The sequence below is a fragment of the Phyllobates terribilis genome, unplaced genomic scaffold, assembly GCF_046119375.1.
Source record: "Phyllobates terribilis strain yellow unplaced genomic scaffold, ASM4611937v1 Scaffold_453__1_contigs__length_1468511, whole genome shotgun sequence".
NCBI lineage: Eukaryota > Metazoa > Chordata > Amphibia > Anura > Dendrobatidae > Phyllobates > Phyllobates terribilis.
In genome coordinates, this window is record NW_027363213.1 from 765,086 (window position 1) to 787,517 (window position 22,432).

Genomic DNA, 22,432 nt, shown 5'->3' on the forward strand with positions numbered 1-22,432 from the left:
CCAATGGCGGGAAACTCTGTGGATGGCGGGAAAAGACTGCAGATGGCGGGCAAACGGCGGGAAACGATCCGAGATGGCGTCCGATGGCGGGGACCCTCCGGAATTGGCGGGAGATTTCTTTTTACGGTAAATATGAACTTTTCTTCAGGCACGCAGTACCCGGTGGTTGCGGGCACGTTATCCTGCCGACTACGCCAAAGTTGACGCGCCCCTGGGCCTGTGTCGCGCTGCGTTGCGCACGCGGGAGCTTACCCGGAGCCGGATCTGTTGAGGGTTGTAGTCTCGTGGCGGTGACCCGGTCCGTGCCCAGGGTGTCAAACTAAGTGGCAGTCTATGGCAGTAGATGTTAACTTGGATGTCGACTACGCCACCCATTGAGTGCGGCTTTGAAGCCGCCGCTGCAGAACAGTCCACTGAGGCCAGGTGTATAAGGATGTGCAGCGTGGTGGTATAACCCCCAACGGGAGGGGTATGGCCTCAGGGCAGCAGGTGTAGATGATGGGGGTTGTGATGATGCAGGAAGGAGAGGCAGGGACGTGAGATGCAGTTTCAGGGTTTTTTACTCACTGATGTTGCTTTAGTCACTCTGGCCTTGAGTGACCACCCGAGCCGTGCTGCGTCCACCAGGTGCGGGACTCGGCTAACCCCCAGGCAGTTCCGGAGCGTGGTCCTGAGCTTCCCTCTCACTCTCTTTCTCCTGGCCGTCCCCACCAGGGATCCACCTTTGTCCGGCTCCCTCGGGCCTCTTAGTGGTTGAACCTTCTCTGGCTTCCCTGGCCCTACTCGTGGTGTGCCTTCCTGGTGGATATGGTGAGGGTCGTGGCAAAACTTGACCACGACCTCCGGTTCCTGGTTAAGGGTTACTTCTGCCTCTGCCAGCTTGGGATCCGGTGCCCTTTTCTGCCAACCCTTCACCCTTTTGGCTTAATTCTGGGATCTTAGGGTTCCCTCTGTCTCTGCTTCTCTGGGCCTTTCTTCCTCCTCTCTCTCCACTGCAGGCTTGGCCCTGGAGCTGGGCCCAGCCGGAGCCACAGCTCCCTGTCAGCCCTCCTGGCTGAGCTCCTCTGCTCTGCTCCTCCTCAGGCTGAACTCGACCAAAGACCCTATTCTAAGATGGTGCCCACCATATATACTCCCTCTATGTGTGAGCCCAGGTGACTAGCACCCAATGAGCTCCTAGCTTTACCCAGAGTACTCCCCCTATCTGCCCCTACACTACTGGGATGTTCCACCCCCCTCCCACTCCAGCCAGGGACAGACGCTGTCGTACCTGCACATTTACTTGGTGGGAGTACCGTAGTTCTGTCCCCCGGAAATGGGATGTATGTAGTGCATGCAGCCTACTGAGCTCAGTCCCACACTCCATTCTTACCCGGGAGTGGAATACCACACCTCTGGGTCGAGGTGCAATACCCCTGTAGCAGCCGAGTCCTCAGGGTGCTACACTAGCTCATGGTACACACATGAAGGGCTAGCTCACAATGCTGTATATTCTCCCATGCCAGAGAATTGGGCCGATTATGCTAATGACACTCTGCTTTAACTCTGAGTGTGATCCAATTTTCTTGCATGGAAGAATTGCAGCACAGGTGTGGAGAAGATGGAGGACTTAATTTTTCCATCTTCTCCATTGTCTCTGTGCACATACATCAGACTGCACTCGGATAACATAGTATATTATTGGTCCGAGTGCTATCCGATAAAACATCACATAGCACTAGCACTCGGCCGTGTTACGTGGCAATGTGAGCGAGTCCTAATGAGTCCCTCAGTGGCTGATCTGGTGGCAAGTTGGGCCTCATTACTCGGACAGCACACTGACACATCCTATCCTTACACTATTCACATGTCCGTTCTGTTATTTTGCTGACTGATGGTCTGTATATAAACAGAGACATCCCCTACATTGACCTTATTTGCGGACATCCAAGTTGCATCCTACTGCTATTCTTCATTTTCACTGACTGGGTACTTGAAGAAGCTTGGGAAACCTCTGTCACATTGTTTTTGCATATGGCAAAACCATTGAAAAAAACAGACATGTGGACTAAATATGCCCGAAAATTGGATCTAGCACACTTGCAAAATTGGTCTGTTTTGTACAGGCAAACAAAAAAAAACAGCTTTTGCCTGGATTCACACGTGTGTTTTGCAGTCTGAGTATAATTCAATGCAAAGACTGGCTTCAGGTCTCCTGACCCAAACTCGACTTTATATTATGCGTTTATATAGAAAGTTCCCGATCAGGGACATCCGCATGCCCTATTAAAGGGGTTGTACCAAGTATATAAGTAATCCCCTATCAACTGGATTTAGGAATTGATCGCTAGGGGTCAGTTCCACAGAGAATGAATGGAGTAGAGATGTACATGCTCCACCTCTGCTCTGTTCAAATCTTGCTCTACAGAACCTCCTGGGGATTGTTGGGGGTCCCAGCGGTCTGACCCCCAAAGATCAATACTTTATCGCAGTCTAAATATGTGCAAAATGAATCACCGTGTCACAAGCTGTCATAGATGTCAGTAAATCTGTCTAAAGTGAATTGATTTGTGGCAGGCAGAAGATAGAACTGACGAGTGAGCTCTGACGCAACCCCTAAATGTAGACCATGGTTACAAGTGGGAAGAGTGTTGGGCCTTGGATTTCACCACTGAAGGACACATTGGGCTCATGATACGTCACCTCGCTTCTTTCACCTGTAAAGTTAGGGTTGATGTTTCTATATATGAATGATAAGTATATGGTGTGTTAGAGTTCTGCTGCTTTATTCAGTGCAGAGGAGGAATCAGAATAACCTCTTACCTGAAGTGGCATGGAGTGGTGTGTGGTCTCAGAGTTCCTTGGGTCTGACTGTGATCTGCTCTGTACAGAGGGTTCATGTAATCCAACCGCTGCTTCCACAGGTAAGACCAGAGGGAGTAGGTCCTCTCCTGAATTCTGGAAGATGATGATTGCATCACTGATATATTGAGATTATGAGAGCTGCAAGTATAGCCGTCACCACTGCAACCTGCACTAACACTAAGGGCTCATTCAGACGTACATTTTTTGTGTACAAGTCCTATTTGTGTTATTTCCAGATAGCACTTGTACCTAGAAGAGTGAATGGGGCCATTCACATATCTGTGATTGTTTGAGAGACGGAAAATTGTGGCAAAATGTACGATAGTTATCTGAGTGTCAGGTCAAAATTAACAATGCACATCCATGGGTCAGTGAAAAAAAAAATCGGCCAACAATTAATTGCCATCTGAGCGCTGTCCAGTTTTCCAGGTCTGTTTGATGGAAAAAGATGAAGAAACTGAAGCTCAGGCCAAACTCTAATGATAAAAACTGACACTGACCAAACTGGTGAAACTGTGCCTGATTCTCTTATATGAATGAGCCACAAGTTCTATAGCTTTCAGTGTTTCTTTGCATAGTAGCTGTGTAGCTTCATAGTCAAAATTGGAAAATCCGGTTCCAAAAAGTAGATGGAAAGATGCACTGAACTGCTTGGCCCCACCACGGTGCACCGAGCGCCTGTACTTGATTTGAACAGTCCTTCTGTACTGACAGTCCCTTTACAGCAGTGTTCCCCAACTCCAGTCCTCAGGACCCACCAACAGGTCATGTTTTCAGGATTTCCTTAGTATTGCACAGGTGATGGAATTATTGCCTGTGCAGGTGATGCAATTATCAGCTGTGCAATACTAAGGAAATCCTGAAAACATGGCCTGTTGGTGGGTCCTGAGGACTGGAGTTGAGAACCACTGCTGTAAAGGGTTAGGAGATAACTTTCTGACTGCAGGAGGTCTGACCGATGGGACTTTTAGCGATGCTGAGAATGGGGCTCTTCAGTGATCAGCAGAAGGCCTCATTCACATGTACAGGTTTAAACAGGTATGTGAAAAAATGGTATCAGTGTGTCCATTTTTACCATCATTGTGTTATCAGTGTTCTTCTCGTATGGATAAATATGTTATAAAGTTTCTCCTATGCTTTGTAATGTTAAAGAAGTTGTCCAGTACTTTATATTACCCCCCCAATGTATCCCCCCGGGGCCCCTAAGACTTTTTGTAATTAGCTTGCGTTGCTGATAATGCCTGTGAGCTTCGCTATCGGTGGCCGCTCACAGGCATCACGTGACCCCACGCTGATGTCACGACAAGTGAGGCGTGACTCAGCGCTGGGGTCCCTACGGTGGCTGCTGGGTTGTGGGCAGGGTTACACCTCCTCCCCATGCGTCACACCCAGCATCCACCGCGCTTTCCCAATGAATGGGGCGAGGCAGAGCATGCGGTGGATGCCGGGTGTGATGTGGGGGGGGTAACCCCGGCCACAGTCTGGCATCCACCTGGAACGCGGAAGACAGAGACCCCCGGCTGCTGCCAGCGACATCGGCGGATGTCAAAGCCGGCTGCAGCCGGGGGTCACGTGATGCCTGTGAGCGGCCAGTGATAGCGCCACTCACAGGCATTATCTGCAACGGAAGGTAATTACAAAAATCCTTAGGGGCCCCGGGGAGACACATTGGGGGGGGTAATATAAAGTACTGGACAACCCCTTTAATCTCGGACAGCACCATGATGCCATCCGTGGGCTGTCTATGTTTTTCATGGACCCATAGACTTGTATAGGTCTTTTTCATCTGTGATATTGGAAGAAAAAACAGACATGTCTCGGTGAGTTTTGCACAGACACATAGTCCATGAAAATACACAGGCATGTGAATAGCATTAGCATTAACACGTACATGTGGATACGGATGTCTGAATGAGGCCTCAATGAGAGCTTGATATTTTAAGAATATCTCTTTAAAGCCATGATCCTCTAGTTACAAGGATGTATCTCATGTCCTTGGCTACTGACGTGCAGGTTAGGAAATTTTGTGACTGGGAAAGAAGATCTACAAGATTTCAACATTACTCAGGACAGAGAATATCTTCAAGAAGTATCTTCTAGTGGACCATTGGTTACATCAGGAACTGTGCAATTCTTAAATCCATGTACCCATCTTATTTTATTATTGGCATTTTGATTTCACCATTCTTATGTTTCTCTGTACAGTGGCACTGCCAGCGATGCCAGCGACCCAGATGGGCAGGAAAAAACTGAAATGGTTTAGGTTCACATACCCATTCAGTCTCCGGATATGTGGGAGTCCCTAAGGTCTGACACCCCACCAATCCTGAAGTGATGGCATATCTTACCAATATGCCATCACTTTATACATTTTTCTCCTGCACAGTTATTGAAAATTTTTTGCCAAGGTTCAACCTTCACAGTTTATAAGTGATTGCTGTTATCCAGACTGTGGGGCACCGTGTGATCAGATCAGCATCAGGGACACGTCAACCATCCATATTCTATTTCTGTTACAAGCCTATAGTGACCATACACAGAGCACATATTCTCTCACATCCATAGGCGGATTATAATGAGGGCAATCCGGGCGACCGCCCGGGGCCCCGAGCCTGCAGGGGGCCCGCGGCTCCGGGCGGGTTGTCTAATGCCGGATTGCCCTCATTATATGTGCGGGCCGCCGCGGCACATACCAGTAGCAGTGGCGGGAGGGGGGGCCCCGGACCGCTCCCCCAGCAGCGGGCGCCGCTACTTCTATATCGGCCGGGCCAGCACTGCAGCAGTTAACTTCCCTGTGCTGGCCCGGCCGCGTCACTGCTAGGAGACACGGCCCTGTGAGCTGGCGTGTCTCCTAGCTGTGACGTCACGCAGTGCGCGCCCGGCCTGTACTGCTACTTACCACCGGAGAGGAGAGAGAGCAGGCAGGAGGAATGGAGCCGGGGGATGGTGAGTGTGTGTGTGTGGGCAGATGTGTGTGTGGGCAGATGTGTGTCTGTGTGGGCAGATGTGTGTGTGTGTGGGCTGGTGTGTGTGTGGGCAGGTGTGTGTGTGTGTGGGCAGGTGTGTGTGTGTGTGTGGGCAGGTGTGTGTGTGGGCAGGTGTGTGTGTGTGGGCAGATGTGTGTGTGGGCAGGTGTGTGTGTGTGTGGGCAGGTGTGTGTGTGTGGGCAGGTGTGTGTGTGTGGGCAGGTGTGTGTGTGGGGGCAGGTGTGTGTGTGTGGGCAGGTGTGTGTGTGTGTGTGTGTGGGCAGGTGTGTGTGTGTGTGTGGGCAGGTTGTGTGTGTGTGTGTGTGTCGGCAGGTGTGTGTGTGTGGGCAGGTGTGTGTGTGTGGGCAGGTGTGTGTGTGGGCAGATGTGTGTGTGTGTGTGTGGGCAGGTGTGTGGGCAGGTGTGTGTGTGGGCAGGTGTGTGTGTGTGGGCAGGTGTGTGTGTGTGGGCAGGTGTGTGTGTGTGGGCAGGTGTGTGTGTGGGCAGGTGTGTGTGTGTGTGTGGGCAGGTGTGTGTGTGGGCAGGTGTGTGTGTGGGCAGGTGTATGTGTTTGTGTGTGTGTGGGCAGGTGTGTGTGTCGGCAGGTGTGTGTGTGGGCAGGTGTGTGTGACGCGCCCCTGGGCCTGTGTCGCACTGCGTTGCGCACGCGGGAGCTTACCCGGAGCCGGATCTCTTGAGGGTTGTAGTCTCGTGGCGGTGACCCGGTCCGTGCCCAGGGAGTTAAACTGAGCGGCGATGTAACAGCGGTAGATGCAGGACGACTACGCCGCCCGTTGAATGCAGCTATGGAGCTGCTGCTGCAGGACAGTCCGCTGAGGCCGGTGGATGGATGGTGCAGCGTAGATGGTATAACCCCCAACGGGAGGGGTATGGCCTCAGGGCAGCAGATGTGGATGATGGGGGTAGCAGGAACCACTCAGAGACGGTGCGGTGTAATTCAGGGTCTTTACTGGTAACAACGATAGACCCTCCCGGAGTACTTGCTAGTGAACGGGGCCTGGTCAGTCCTTGAGCAGATGGGATCTCCCCTGGCCAGGCGGAGTTGTAGGCCTCCCAAACTGACTGTACTCTTCTGGCTACCTTGCTAGAAGCGGATATAAGTAGCCCACGTCCCTGAGTGTACCGTGTGGTGCTCACCCGTATGGCCGGTGACTCGGGGCCTTCTAATGGCTTCCGCTCCACGATGGCGGTGCTGGTCCCACGCGTGTGACCGTGCCTTCGGGTTTCTGGGCCTGAGGACCTGAAATCCCCTGCCGGTCGGCTTCTGCTGCTGGGTAAGAGTTAGTCCCCACAGCCTCGGACGCCGGGTCCGGTAAGAAAGCTTCTCAGTCAGGGCGAGCTCTGCAGCTGCCAGCCCCTGACTCGTAGTAGTATTGCTTCTGCTGTTTCTTGTCTCTACTCTCCTTGACTGCTCACCCTGCTTCAGCCCCGGGTTTATATAGGGGAAGTTCTTCCCCTCCCAAGACTGGGCAGGAGGTGTGGCATGCACAGGATCCCTGACCAAAGGACCTCCCACCTGCTCTCAGACGTAATATCTCTATCACTGTGGCAACCAGACCCCTGGGGTGTCACATTCCCCCCTAGTGAAATTTAGTACTCCGGGACTAAACATATTTTTTTTTTTTGGAAAAACATAACAAGGTATAACAATAACAATACAACAAGAAAACACATAAAGATGGTTACGGCGTGTCCGCAACCGGGTGCAGTTTTTGAAGAAAGCAAGGTGTCCATTTCACCAAAACAGGGAGACGTAACCAGGTAGGGGTCTGTCCTACCCCGAGTCCTTAACAGTCTCTAGTCCATCCTGGGTTACGCTCCAACTAATTGTACAAGGATTCCCGGTAGATCCACCAAGGATTCCTAAAAATAACTGGAAACACAAAATTATACACAAGCAACAATACACAGATAAACATAAATAAAACAATTTATACACTTCAAATCCTCCAGCGTGCGGGTAACTGGCCTCTAGTGGCCCTAGTGGACCTACGGAGCTGACTGTCTGGCCCTGAACTACAGGGTGTAGGAGCTGTCAAGGGTAAACTGGGCAGCTGTCTACCGGCTTTTTGTCTCACTAGGGGTACGGCAGGCTCACTATAAGCAGAGGGTTGATCCTCCTGTTCTGCTTGTGTGGAGTCTTCTGCCTCCTGGACCGGCTGTTCTTCCAGCTCTACCTGTTGCTCCGTAGGTGCTTGGGATGCTGGTTGGAGGAAGGTGAGTACGGGTACCACAACTGCACCATTGACTTGAGTCCAAGACCGAGGGAAGTCCCCGAGCACAGTACTAACCATATCTTCCCTTTCCTCTACGGGTCGATGGTCTTCTTGTTCCTCTTCAGGGTTCCTCAGTTGTTCGGGACACTTCTTCAGGTGGTCCCGGGATACAATGGCTGTGGTTTCCCCTCCGTCTTTACTGATGGTACAAACCTTCGGGTTCTCGTGGCTTGAGGGCAGTACGGTGTACGGGTCCTTCTCCCACTGGTCGTCCAACTTGTGGAGCCGTCTCTTCCTCTTCAAGACCTGCTCTCCGGGTACCAGGGGAACAGTGGGAGCATACTGGTTGTAAATTTTCTCTTGTCTTTCCCTAGCCTGACAGAGACTTCGCTCCACGCTCTCCTGTACTCTCCGGTACTGCTGCTGCCTCTCTGTGTCCCAGTCTGTTTCTGGTGAAGTGTCCTCGGGTGTCAGGACTCCCATTTCCAGGTCAACAGGTAACTTACCAGGTCTTGCCCTCATTAGGTAAGCCGGGGTACAGTTGGTGGAACCTACCGGGATGTGGTTGTATAGGTCCACCAGATCGGGCAACTTCTCAGGCCACAGACTGCGTTCTTCCAGGGGCAACGTTTTTAGAAGATCCATTACCACCTGGTTCATTTTCTCACAAAGTCCATTAGTTTGCGGATGGTAGGGTGTCGTCCTTATCTTCCGGCAGCCATACAGATTGCAGAATTCCTGGAAGACCTCCGCTTCAAAGGCAGGTCCCTGGTCCGTCAGCACTTGGTCCGGGTACCCGTGTGGACGGCAAAAGTGCTGCTGGAAGGCTCTAGCTGCTGTTTGAGCCGTTAAGTCCTTGACGGGGACGACAACCAGAAACCGGGAGTAATGATCCACGATGGTTAACGCGTTGATGTAGCCACTTCTGCTTGGGGTCAGTTTTACATGATCCAAGGCTACCAGTTCCAACGGTTGCCGGGTGACGATGGACTGCAGGGGAGTCTTCTGGCTTGCACGGTCCTTCCTTCTCAGGTTGCACGGGCCACAGTCTCTGCACCACTTCTCGATGGTTCCCCTCATGCCTACCCAGTGGAACCGCTCGCGCAGCAGAAACTCCAGCTTCTTCCACCCGAAGTGTCCAGCTCCGTCGTGGTATGCCTCCATCACCATGGCTGCGTCTCTTCGTGGCACCACTACTTGCCAGAGTAATTCATGCGTCCGGGAGTTAACCATTCTGCGGCACAACTTCCCTTTGTAAAGGAACAGTCGACTCTTCTCTGCCCATAGTTGTTTGGCTTCCTCCGGAGCGTCTGGTTCAAGGCGAGCCTCCGGCCGAGTCAGCATCTCCTTCACCAGTCGGACGGCAGGGTCGCTGTCTTGCGTTTCCGCCCAGTTGTAGTGGGGTAAGGGGTTCAACGTAGCAGCCTGCTTACTCCTTACCCGGTGGGAATACTGGATAGTCCCATGACGGTGGAACGCAGGGAGTTCAACTTCTTCCAGTCCCTCCGGATCTTCTCCTCCGTCCGGCAGGTTGGGCATCCTGGACAGGGCGTCCGCGTTGGTATTGGAGCGTCCTGCCCGGTATTTGATTGTGAACTCGTAGTTGGACAGACGGGCCATCCACCTCTGCTCCAGGGCACCGAGTCTTGCCGTGTCCAGGTGTGTCAACGGGTTGTTATCCGTGTACACGGTGAACCGGGAAGAAGCGAGGTAATGCTTAAAGCGCTCGGTGACTGCCCATACTACGGCCAGGAACTCTAGCTTAAATGAGCTGTAATTCTCGGGGTTCCTTTCGGTGGGTCGCAGTTTTCGGCTGGCGTAGGCGATTACTCGTTCCTTCCCCTGCTGGATCTGGGACAGTACGGCTCCTAGCCCGATGTTACTGGCGTCGGTGTAGAGGATAAAGGGCTGGCTATAATCCGGGTACGCCAGGATTTCGTCCCCCGTGAGGGCCATCTTCAGCTGGCGGAAGGACTCTTCTTCCAGCTCCTCCCATTTGAAGGGCGGCTTCTGGTTCTTGGCCTTCCGGGACTGGCCTATCAGGAGGTCCTGCATAGGTGCTGCCTTTTTGGTGAAACCGGGAATAAACCTTCGGTAGTAGCCTACCAACCCGAGGAACTGCCGCACTTCTTTTACGCTGGAGGGGCTTGGCCATTCCTTAATTGCGGTGATCTTATCAGGGTCGGGAGCCACTCCGTCAGCGCTCACCACATGTCCCAGGTACTGCACCTTTGGTTTCAGGAGGTGACACTTGGAGGGTTTCACCTTTAGGCCGTAACTTGCCAGAGCTTCGAACACTTCCGCCAGGTGTTTCAGGTGGTCCTCATACGTCTTGGAATATACGATGACATCGTCCAGGTACAACAGGACCGTCTCGAAGTTTCTGTGGCCCAGACAACACTCCATTAGTCGTTGGAAGGTTCCCGGTGCGTTGCAGAGTCCGAACGGCATGCAGGTGAACTCGCTAAGTCCCATCGGGGTGGTGAATGCGGTCTTCTCCCGGTCCGCCTCTGCTACAGGAACCTGCCAGTACCCGCTAGTGAGATCCAAGGTAGAGAAGAAGTTAGCAGATCTTAAAGCAGCCAATGACTCCTCTATCCTTGGTAAGGGGTACGCATCCTTGTGTGTGATACGATTGATTTTCCGGTAATCTACACACATCCTCATGGTGTTGTCTTTCTTTCGGACTAAGACTAGTGGAGCTGCCCAGGGGCTACAGCTATCCCTGATCACCCCAGCCTCCTTCATGTCTCTAAGCATCCCCTTGGCGTGTTGGTAGTGGGCAGGGGGTACGGGTCGATACCTCTCTTTTATAGGAGGATGGTCTCCCGTGGGGATGTGGTGTTCTACCCCCTTGACTCGCCCGAAGTCTAACGGGTGTTTACTGAACACTCTCTCGTACTCCTGAACCACCCGATAGACTCCTTGTTTCTGGTGTGCGGGAGTGGAGTCAGTACCCAGATGTAGTTGCTGACACCAGTCCTCCATGTTTTTCTTAGAGCCGTTACCTTCCTCCGGGTGAGATGGAGGCAAGGGTTCCACAGATTGTATAGACTTTTGGTTAATGGTATATAATTTGGCTAGCGTGGCATACCGGGGCAGGTACACTTCCCTCTCCCCGATATTTATTATGCGAACGGGCACCCTCCCATAGCGTACATCAACCACCCCCCGTGCTGTCAAAATGGTGGGCCTACTGTCCGAGTAAACTGGTTCTACCATTGCCTGGTAATCTCTACCTCTCAGACCAATAGCTGCCCGGCACCAAATCATCATTTCACTTTTTGGGGGCATGGCAATAGGAAAAGGGTCACACATTCTTACGCTACCAATCTCACCGCCGGAGAGTTCCACCTGTTGCCGTCGCATCAGTGCCCGGATCTCTTTCTGGAGCACCCGCTGCTCGCCGGAGCTGGCGTTCTTGGCAACCTGCTGTAAAAGGAAAATCACCTCTGCAAGACAATTTTCAATTACATTAGTTCCTAGAGTTATTTTTGGGTGACTCTCATGTTTGTCAATATCTACAATGATCAGTCCCTGTGCTGCCAGTTCGACTCTACCGATTTTGATGGTCACCTCTTTAAATCCGATCTGTGGCACGGGCTGGCCATTGCTGGCGATGATACTCAAGTCGTCGTCAGGGTAGCGGGTAATATCCGAGTCATTCCAGTACTGCTTAAAGAGCACGTACGGGATGATGGTGACCTGTGACCCGGTGTCCAGTAGGGCACTCATGTGAATGCCATCCAGTACCACAGGCAAGACTGGACGTCCTCCCACATATCTGTCGCGCCAGTTCGATGGGCCTGGTGATCTTTTTCCTGGGGTTTGGCCCTCTACCCCAGGTTGTGCCCGTTTAAAGAACAGTACCTTGCCATATGTCCAGGTTGATTGCAGCGGCGGCAGATGGGTCGTCCGTCCTCGCTGTATCGGTCACTGGGTCTTCCTCTGGCCGGTGGGGTCCTCCTTGGTCGACGCCACGGGATGTCCTCCGGTCCGGATGCCAGCTGGATCTTCCCTGGGGTGGAAGCCTGTAAAGACTGCACAGTTCGGGTTAGCGCAGCAACGCTCTTAGCTGGCTCTTGGACCTGATGGTGTAGGTCTGGAGCCGGGTCATTGTCCAAAGCCTGCGCATCAGCTCCCACAGGCCCTGCCGACAAGGGCGCCGCCTCCTGGTGGTAAGTGATAGCAGGGCGCTTGTGGGTCACAACGCCACCCGGTGCCGGTTCTCGGAGCACCCGGATGGCTCTGTCCTTGAACTGTGCAAAGCCCAGATGGGGATCCTGTAAGGCCATTGCCCGCAACTGGGTTCGGTGGGTATTACAATACAGTACCTCTATAAACTGTTCGGTCAACAGCCTGTCCTCGTTTCCCACTCCATCAGGGTCGGTCTGCTTAATGGCCCTCAGGGCCTCTTGTAGGTTTAGTGCATAGTCCCTTATACTCTCATGCGCTCGCTGCTTGCACCCGTAGAATCTAAGCTTAATCTCGGCTGAGGTGCGGGTATCAAAGGTGTCCTTCAGCCGGGTTAGTATCCCTGCGACAGTCTTCCTCCCAGGTGGCCAGGATTTTACTTCCCTTTTGGCTGCCCCGGTTAGTTGGGCCACCAGGATGCTCACTTTTTGCTCTTCTGTGAGGGGGTACACCTGGAAGAGGCTATCCAGCTTTTCTCTAAAGTCATGCAGGGTATGTGACTCCCCTGAGTACTGGGGTAGCCAAGCTGCTCCCGGGATATAGGGCATGGTGAAGGGCATAACTGCAGCAGCGGTAGCGCTGGCGGGGGTTGAGGCAGTGAAGCTCTCCTCCGTATCCGACATCTTCCTCCCCCCTAGTGGACCGTGGCCTACCTTGCGATGATCCTCTTCCGTAGGCCGCGGCTCCGCAGTGGATCGTCAGGGTTGAGGACCTTCCGTCGCGCTCCTGTGACGTCGGCGTCTGCTGGGCTCCTTCCAGGACCTTACGCAACGTCCGGACGTGAGGCGGGGCTTCAGTTCTCGCGCGCTTTCGGAGTCCACGCCCCTCTTCTTCCCGCGCGGCGTCCTCAAGATGGCGTCCAATGGCGGGAAAACTCCACGGATGGCGGGAAGAAGGCAGAAGATGGCGCCGGATGGCGGGAAACTTCACCGATGGCGGGAAGAAGGCTGAAGATGGCGCCGGATGGCGGGAATCTTCACCACAGGTAAGTTTGAAAAGTCTCTTTTTCAGGCACGCAGTACCCGGTGGTTGCGGGCACGAAATCCTGCCGACTACGCCAAAGTTGACGCGCCCCTGGGCCTGTGTCGCACTGCGTTGCGCACGCGGGAGCTTACCCGGAGCCGGATCTCTTGAGGGTTGTAGTCTCGTGGCGGTGACCCGGTCCGTGCCCAGGGAGTCAAACTGAGCGGCGATGTAACAGCGGTAGATGCAGGACGACTACGCCGCCCGTTGAATGCAGCTATGGAGCTGCTGCTGCAGGACAGTCCGCTGAGGCCGGTGGATGGATGGTGCAGCGTAGATGGTATAACCCCCAACGGGAGGGGTATGGCCTCAGGGCAGCAGATGTGGATGATGGGGGTAGCAGGAACCACTCAGAGACGGTGCGGTGTAATTCAGGGTCTTTACTGGTAACAACGATAGACCCTCCCGGAGTACTTGCTAGTGAACGGGGCCTGGTCAGTCCTTGAGCAGATGGGATCTCCCCTGGCCAGGCGGAGTTGTAGGCCTCCCAAACTGACTGTACTCTTCTGGCTACCTTGCTAGAAGCGGATATAAGTAGCCCACGTCCCTGAGTGTACCGTGTGGTGCTCACCCGTATGGCCGGTGACTCGGGGCCTTCTAATGGCTTCCGCTCCACGATGGCGGTGCTGGTCCCACGCGTGTGACCGTGCCTTCGGCTTTCTGGGCCTGAGGACCTGAAATCCCCTGCCGGTCGGCTTCTGCTGCTGGGTAAGAGTTAGTCCCCACAGCCTCGGACGCCGGGTCCGGTAAGAAAGCTTCTCAGTCAGGGCGAGCTCTGCAGCTGCCAGCCCCTGACTCGTAGTAGTATTGCTTCTGCTGTTTCTTGTCTCTACTTTCCTTGACTGCTCACCCTGCTTCAGCCCCGGGTTTATATAGGGGAAGTTCTTCCCCTCCCAAGACTGGGCAGGAGGTGTGGCATGCACAGGATCCCTGACCAAAGGACCTCCCACCTGCTCTCAGACGTAATATCTCTATCACTGTGGCAACCAGACCCCTGGGGTGTCACATTTGTGTCTGTGTGGGCAGGTGTGTGTGTGTGTCTGTGTGGGCAGGTGTGTGTGTTTGTGTGGGCAGGTGTGTGTGTGTGTGTGGGCAGGTTAGAAAGTCTTGCCCTGTTGAACACTACACCTGACTTGAGGCCACCACCTCTTGGTTGTCCAATGTTCTTGCTTCTCTAGGGCTCTTCTCAGATATTCATTATACCAGCTCCCCAGAATACCAAAGCTAGGGTGGGTGACCGCGAGCCCTGGTGGTGGTCATAACTGCGGCCACCCAGGGACAATACTCCATAACAACAATACCCTGAGGTGGTGTAGGATGTAAGGACCTATTCACACTACATCCAGCGCTGCATTCAGGTCTTCACACAAGGCTTACAACTGAATCCCTGAAATTCAGGATTGTGCTGTCTGAAATTAGACATCTGAAAGCAGAGCAAATGGAGCCTAAAGATTCAGACTTTAGCCTCGGTTTGCCTTTGTTCAAATCAATGGCTATGTCAAGGCCCATCTGAATGCCATTTTTCAGGGATTTAGATAGAAGCCTGGAAAGAGGAGATGAATGCATTGCAAAATTCAGTGTGAATAGGCCCTTATATCTGGAGTCTTGATATTGATGCCACATGCATTTTACTTGTTTTTAACATAAAAAAAAATACACACACACAAATTATACACACACACACACTATACATACACACATACATACACACACACACTATACATACACACACACACAGATGTGTGTGTGTGTGTAATGTCTGTATGTGTGTGTGTTTGTGTGTGTGTGTGGGCAGATGTCATTGTGTGATGTCTGTATTTTTGTGTTTCAAATGTGTTTATGCGTGTCTGTATATGTTTGTGTGTGTGCATGACTGCATGCGGCCTTCTGCTGTGTATAGTTGGCGCCGTGCGGCCTCCTGATGTCTCTGGGGGGGCGCCGTGCGCCCCCCCGCTGTGTATAGATGGCTACGTGCGGCCCCCCGCTGTGTATAGATGGCTACGTGCGGCCCCCGCTGTGTATAGACGGTGCCGTGCGGCCCCCCGCTGTGTATAGATGGCTACGTGCGCCCCCCGCTGTGTATAGATGGCTACGTGCGGCCCCCCGCTGAGTATAGATGTCGCCGTGCGGCCTCCTGCTGTGTATAGATGGCTACGTGCGGCCTCCCGCTGAGTATAGATGGCGCTGTGCAGCCTCCTGCTGTCTCTGGAGGGAGCGCCGTGCGGCATCTATACTCAGCAGGAGGCCGCACGTAGCCATCTATACACGAATACTCAGCAGGAGGCCGCACATAGCCATCTATACACGTATACTCAGCAGGAGGCCGCACATAGCCATCTATACGGTGCCATCTATACACAGCGGGAGGCCACACGGCACCATCTATACACAGCGGGAGGCCGCACCGTGCCATCTATACACAGCGGGAGTCTCAGTGCTTTGCAAGAGCAGTCAATAAATTCTGCTTGACTAATTCTGAGCACCATAAAGTCTGGTTCGCTTCTAACCTGCTGTCTTCATTTTCAGCTTGCTGAATTCTAGCTCATTTACTGTCATTCGAGACGATGCCTTTGCTGGTCTCTTTCACCTTGAATACCTGTAAGTGCTCCACTTAATGTCATATTTTTGATTCTGTTCTTCTTCATCTTTTGGCATGTGCAATTGTATGAGCAAGTATAAATATGAATTTATGACCTACTTAAACCTTTGAGGACCTTAAATTTTATTCAATCAAATTTTTTTCCAGTTTAAAACGATGGGACATATATGTGCCTTGGTCCTCAAAGGGTTTTTAAAGGGGCTGCAAACATAAATACGAAAAAAATAATTCAATTAGTGCTTTTTGTGTTCATTTAATTTTTATTTGAAGTCCATTTTTTTATATACCTTGAAATTAAGCCCTACCCCATGGAATGAAGCCCTACCTACATGACATCTGAGAGCTACATGAATCCCGCTTGTGAGGTGCCTGTCCATCACTACTATTCAGTTTTAGGGTCCACTCACTAAGCCATATATTCTCTCATGCAAGAGAATAGGGCCAATTATGCTAATGACACTGGGCTCAAACTCTATCAGAGCTTCAACTGAGTGTGATCCGATTCTCTCGCAGCACAGATATGGAGAAGATGGAGAACTTAATTTCTCCATCTTCTCCATAGTCTCTGTGAGTGTTCATCGGACTGCACTTGGATGACATCCGAGTGCAGTCCAATGTTTTACGTGCACCCATAGACTTGTATGGGTGCACATGGTCCGAATATCGAATGAGATTATTTTCTCATGCCAATAATCGCACTGTCCCATAGTATAACATAGGGCCGAGTCCTATCCGATAAAACATCACATAGCATTCGGCCGTGTTATACGACAGTGTGAGCGAGCCCTTAGAGTCAAGGAATATTTACATGCAGATGATGATATTACTCTCCAAGTGTATATTTTTTTAAGCGAGTTCATAGTAAATGCTTTGCCTTTTTGACATGTGATAAACTAAAGAACAAGAAAGATTTAGGACCTCCCCTATAGAGAAACGGAAAATAGTTTGGAGGACTTGCATGTCCTTTTTTATTTATTATGAGAAAATCATAAAAGATCCCGTTTTTTAACCATGCTGTGACTTTCTGCTGAGGGAGAGGGAGAGAGCTGCCCTATTCAGAGTCTGTAATAAGACCTGCTGACAAAAGTGTTGAAGATACAGTCTAATGTGAATTAACAATGAAAAAAAGTTAATTTCACAAATGGCTTGTATTTTTTTTAATACAAACTTTTTTGTCTTTACAGCTCCTTTAAAGAGAATCTGTCATCAGGTTTTTGCCACCTAATCTGAGAGCAGCATAATGTAGGGTTAGAGGCACTGATTCCAGTAATGTGTCACTTACTGGGCTGCTTAGTGTTGCTTTGATAAAATCATTGATTTGTCAGAAGGTAATTATCACTAGATGACTAGTAAGTTCTGTAGGACCCCACCCCCATCACTGATCAGTAGATTTCTGTGTACACTGAGCATGGGCAGAAAGCTGCCAATCAGTGGTGTGGGTGGGGCTATATAGAGCGCAGCATTCAGAGAGCTGCTAGATCTGCAGCAGATAAAACGGTGATTTTCTCAAAATGACAACAAGCAGCTGAAAAAGTGACACATCGCTGGAATCAGGGTATCTGCCCCAATATTGTGCTGCTCTCAGATGAGGCAGCACAATTAATATTGTGCCAAATTAATTTCCCGTGAACTATCACATGATCTATCACAGGGGATCATGTGACATGTCACGTGATAAATCAGGTGTGTGGGGGGGGGGCCGCGCCTTCTAAACTGCCCGGGGCCCTTACTACTCTTAATCCACCCCTGGCCCCAGCACTGCCCTCTGCACACTCATTGGCTGTCAGTATCTGCCCCAGCACTGCCCTCTGCACACTCATTGGCTGTCAGTATCTGCCCCAGCACCGACCTCTGCACACTCATTGACTGTCAGTATCTGCCCCAGCACTGACCTCTGCACACTCATTGACTGTCAGTATCTGCCTCTGCACCGCCCTCTGCACACTCATTGGCTGTCAGTATCTACCCCAGCACCGCCCTCTGCACACTCATTGGCTGTCAGTATCTGCCCCAGCACCGACCTCTGCACACTCATTGGCTGTCAGTATCTGCCCCTGCACTGACCTCTGCACACTCATTGGCTGTCAGTATCTGCCCCAGCACCGCCCTCTGCACACTCATTGGCTGTCAGTATCTGCCCCTGCACCGCCCTCTGCACACTCATTGGCTGTCAGTATCTACCCCAGCACCGCCCTCTGCACACTCATTGGCTGTCAGTATCTGCCCCAGCACCGCCCTCTGCACACTCATTGGCTGTCAGTATCTGCCCCAGCACCGCCCTCTGCACACTCATTGGCTGTCAGTATCTGCCCCAGCACCGCCCTCTGCACACTCATTGGCTGTCAGTATCTGCCCCAGCACCGCCCTCTGCACACTCATTGGCTGTATCTGCCCCAGCACCGCCCTCTGCACACTCATTGGCTGTCAGTATCTGCCCCAGCACCGCCCTCTGCACACTCATTGGCTGTCAGTATCTGCCCCTGCACTGACCTCTGTACACTCATTGGCTGTCAGTATCTGCCCCAGCACTGACCTCTGCACACTCATTGGCTGTCAGTATCTGCCCCAGCACTGACCTCTGCACACTCATTGACTGTCAGTATCTGCCCCTGCACTGCCCTCTGCACACTCATTGGCTGTCAGTATCTGCCCCTGCACCGCCCTCTGCACACTCATTGGCTGTCAGTATCTGCCCCTGCACCGCCCTCTGCACACTCATTGACTGTCAGTATCTGCCCCAGCACTGCCCTCTGCACACTCATTGGCTGTCAGTATCTGCCCCAGCACCGCCCTCTGCACACTCATTGGCTGTCAGTATCTGTCCCAGCACTGACCTCTGCACACTCATTGGCTGTCAGTATCTGCCCCAGCACCGCCCTCTGCACACTCATTGGCTGTCAGTATCTGTCCCAGCACCGCCCTCTGCACACTCATTGGCTGTCAGTATCTGCCCCAGCACCGCCCTCTGCACACTCATTGGCTGTCAGTATCTGCCCCTGCACTGACCTCTTTACACTCATTGGCTGTCAGTATCTGCCCCAGCACTGACTTCTGCTCTACCCCAGCACTGACCTCTGTACACTCATTGGCTGTCAGTATCTGCCCCAGCACTGCCCTCTGCACACTCATTGGCTGTCAGTATCTGCCCCAGCACCGCCCTCTGCACTTATTGGCTGTCAGTATCTGCCCCAGCACCGCCCTCTGCACTCATTGGCTGTCAGTATCTGCCCCAGCACTGACCTCTGTCATTCATCTCAGCATTGGGAATAACAGAGCAATGTCCGGTCATCTGAGGAAAGCAGCACAATCACTGCCCTCCACATCTACAGCGGTGACAGAGCCCCCCGTCTGCACATCACCCCCGACATAGGAACACTGGAAGTGAAAAGCCTATAGAGATGTGTAATGCCATAAACCATTCTCTCTCACTCTCATTATTCTGGCATTTGGCAAATATTATAAATGATGGTAATCTTAATTCACCTAAAACGGGAAAGGTTTATTCTGATTTCATGTCAGATATTGAGAAAATCATGCAGATGTGTCTTATTATATAGTGTATGGAGACTTCTGATTTCTACTGTAGGTGATATCCAGAAGTCTATTGATCCTATTCTGAACATTATTGGATAGTTTGGTGAATGGTCAGGACTGTCCATTAATCGGGATAAGTCGGTTATTCTACCATGTGATGATATCCCTAATTCCAGCATATTAGAACCTACACGAATACAAACGGTTGAGAAATTCTAATACCGGGTATAAATATAACGATAAGATCTCCGGATTACATTGTACTGATTCTATATCTTCTTCTGGAAAAGTATAAAAAGAAAATCGATGCGTGGTGGAGATTACCAATATCAGCTGTAGGAGGAGGGAACTTATTAAACATGATATTGATCCCCCAACTCTTATACATTCTGCATAATGCCCCTATTTGGATCCATAATTCCCATTTTCAGAAAATTCATAGCAAGTTTCATTCTCTTATATGGAAAAAGAAATCATCTAGGATAAAATGTGAATATCCTCAAAGTGACAAGGAATCTGGTGGATTGGCGATTCCTAATGCACTAATATATTATACTGTAACATTTGGGTGGGTGGCAAAGTGCTGCAAACCCAAATAGTATTAAGGGGTTAATTACCTCAGGAACATCGTGGAATATTCCTATTCATATAGTGGAACTGAATGACCTCGCACACAAGAAATCACTATACCCTACACTTGCTCTACTCTACAAGGTCTGGGATAGGGGTAAAGATATAATGGAAATAGGAGACTGCAATGAATATACACTTATATGGTTTAATAATAAATATGCAGAGGTCTATAAATTAGAGGGATTCCGGAGTTGGGAGGATAAAGGAATATATACGATATAAAACATATATACGATATAAAACATATTGTGTGAAGGGAAACTTAAGTGCTTTGATCAATTAAAGGAGGAGTTTGGGTGACAAATAAACAATTGTATAAATCTCTACAGTTTCGGCATTCATTTAATGCACAATCAAGATGGACGCTCTTTTGGGTAGAAAATAATACTTTTGTTAAGTTGGTATTAGAGAAGGGAAATCCTAAGGGTCGTATTTCTGATATTTACTGAATCCTTCTTGATAATTATTTAAAAAAATTTCCTTCTCCAGCTAGACAAAAATGGATGGAGATATAGGTCCAATTTCTGAGGATCATTGGGGAGCGGTATTAGACCTGGTTCCCCAATTATCTTTACATGAGGCGCAGAGATTTTCCCAGATCATATTAATACATAGGAAATATAAGACGCCTAGATTCCTATGTAACATAGGATACCGGACTGAATGTCCAAGATGTAACATGGATGCTGCGGGCCTATTACATCCGCTATGGGAATGCCGGGAGTCAGGTAAATACTGGAAAGGAGTTCTGTCTATTATAAAGAGGGTATATAAAATAGATATTCAACCAGACCCAAAAAATGCCTATTAGGTATATTAGAGGATGATATGGAATTTAACCCAATTTCAATAGGGATTTCACATACAGTTATATGAAAAAGTTTCGGCACCCCAATTAATCTTAAGCTTAATGTTTTATAAAAATTGGTGTTTTTGCAACAGCTATTTCAGTTTGATATATGTAATAACTGTTGGACACAGTAATGTTTCTGCCTTGAAATGAGGTTTATTGTACTAACAGATAATGTGCAATCTGCATTCAAACAAAATTTGACAGGTGCATAAGTATGGGCACCCTTATCATTTTCTTGTTTTAAATACTCCTACCTACTTTTTACTGACTTACTAAAGCACTTTTTTTGGTTTTGTAACCTCATTGAGCTTTGAACTTCATAGCCAGGTGTATGCAATCATGAGAAAAGCTACTTAAAGTGGCCACTTGCAAGTTGTTCTCCTGTTTGAATCTCCTCTGAAGAGTGGCATCATGGGCTCCTCAAAACAACTGTCAAATGATCTGAAAACAAAGATTATTCAACATAGTTGTTCAGGGGAAGGATACAAAAAGCTGTCTCAGAAATTTAACCTGTCAGTTTCCACTGTGAGGAACATAGTAAGGAAATGGAAGAACACAGGGACAGTTCTTGTTAAGACCAGAAGTGGCAGGCCAAGAAAAACATCAGAAAGGCAGAGAAGAAGAATGGTGAGATCAGTCAAGGACAATCCTCAGACCACCTCCAGAGAGCTGCAGCATCAACTTGCTGCAGATGGTGTCACTGTGCATCAGTCAACTATACAATGCACTTTGCACAAGGAGAAGCTGTATGGGAGAGTGATGCGAAAGAAGCCGTTTCTGCAAGCAGGCCACAAACAGAGTCGGCTGAGGTATGCAAAAGCACATTTGGAGAAGCCAATTTCTTTTTGGAAGAAGGTCCTGTGGACTGATGAAACCAAGATTGAGTTGTTTGGTCATACAAAAAGGCGTTATGCATGGCGGCAAAAAAACACAGCATTCCAAGAAAAACACTTGCTACCCACAGTAAAATTTGGTGGAGGTTCCATCATGCTTTGGGGCTGTGTGGCCAATGCCGGCACCGGGAATCTTGTTAAAGTTGAGGGACGCATGGATTCCACTCAGTATCAGCAGATTCTTGACAATAATGTTCAAGAATCAGTGACAAAGTTGAAGTTATGCAGGGGATGGATCTTTCAGCAAGACAATGATCCAAAACACCGCTTCAAATCTACTCAGGCATTCATGCAGAGGAACAATTACAATGTTCTGGAATGGCCATCCCAGTCCCCAGACCAGAATATCATTGAACATCTGTGGAATCATTTGAAGAGGGCTGTCCAAGCTCAGCGACCATCAAACTTAACTGAACTGGAATTGTTTTGTAAAGAGGAATGGTCAAAAATACCTTCATCCAGGATACAGGAAGCGACTAGAGGCTGTTATTTTTGCAAAAGGAGGATCTACTAAATATTAATGTCACTTTTCTGGTGAGGTGCCCATACTTATGCACCTGTCAAATTTTGTTTGAATGCAGATTGCACATTTTCTGTTAGTACAATAAACCTCATTTCAAGGCAGAAACATTACTGTGTCCAACAGTTATTACATA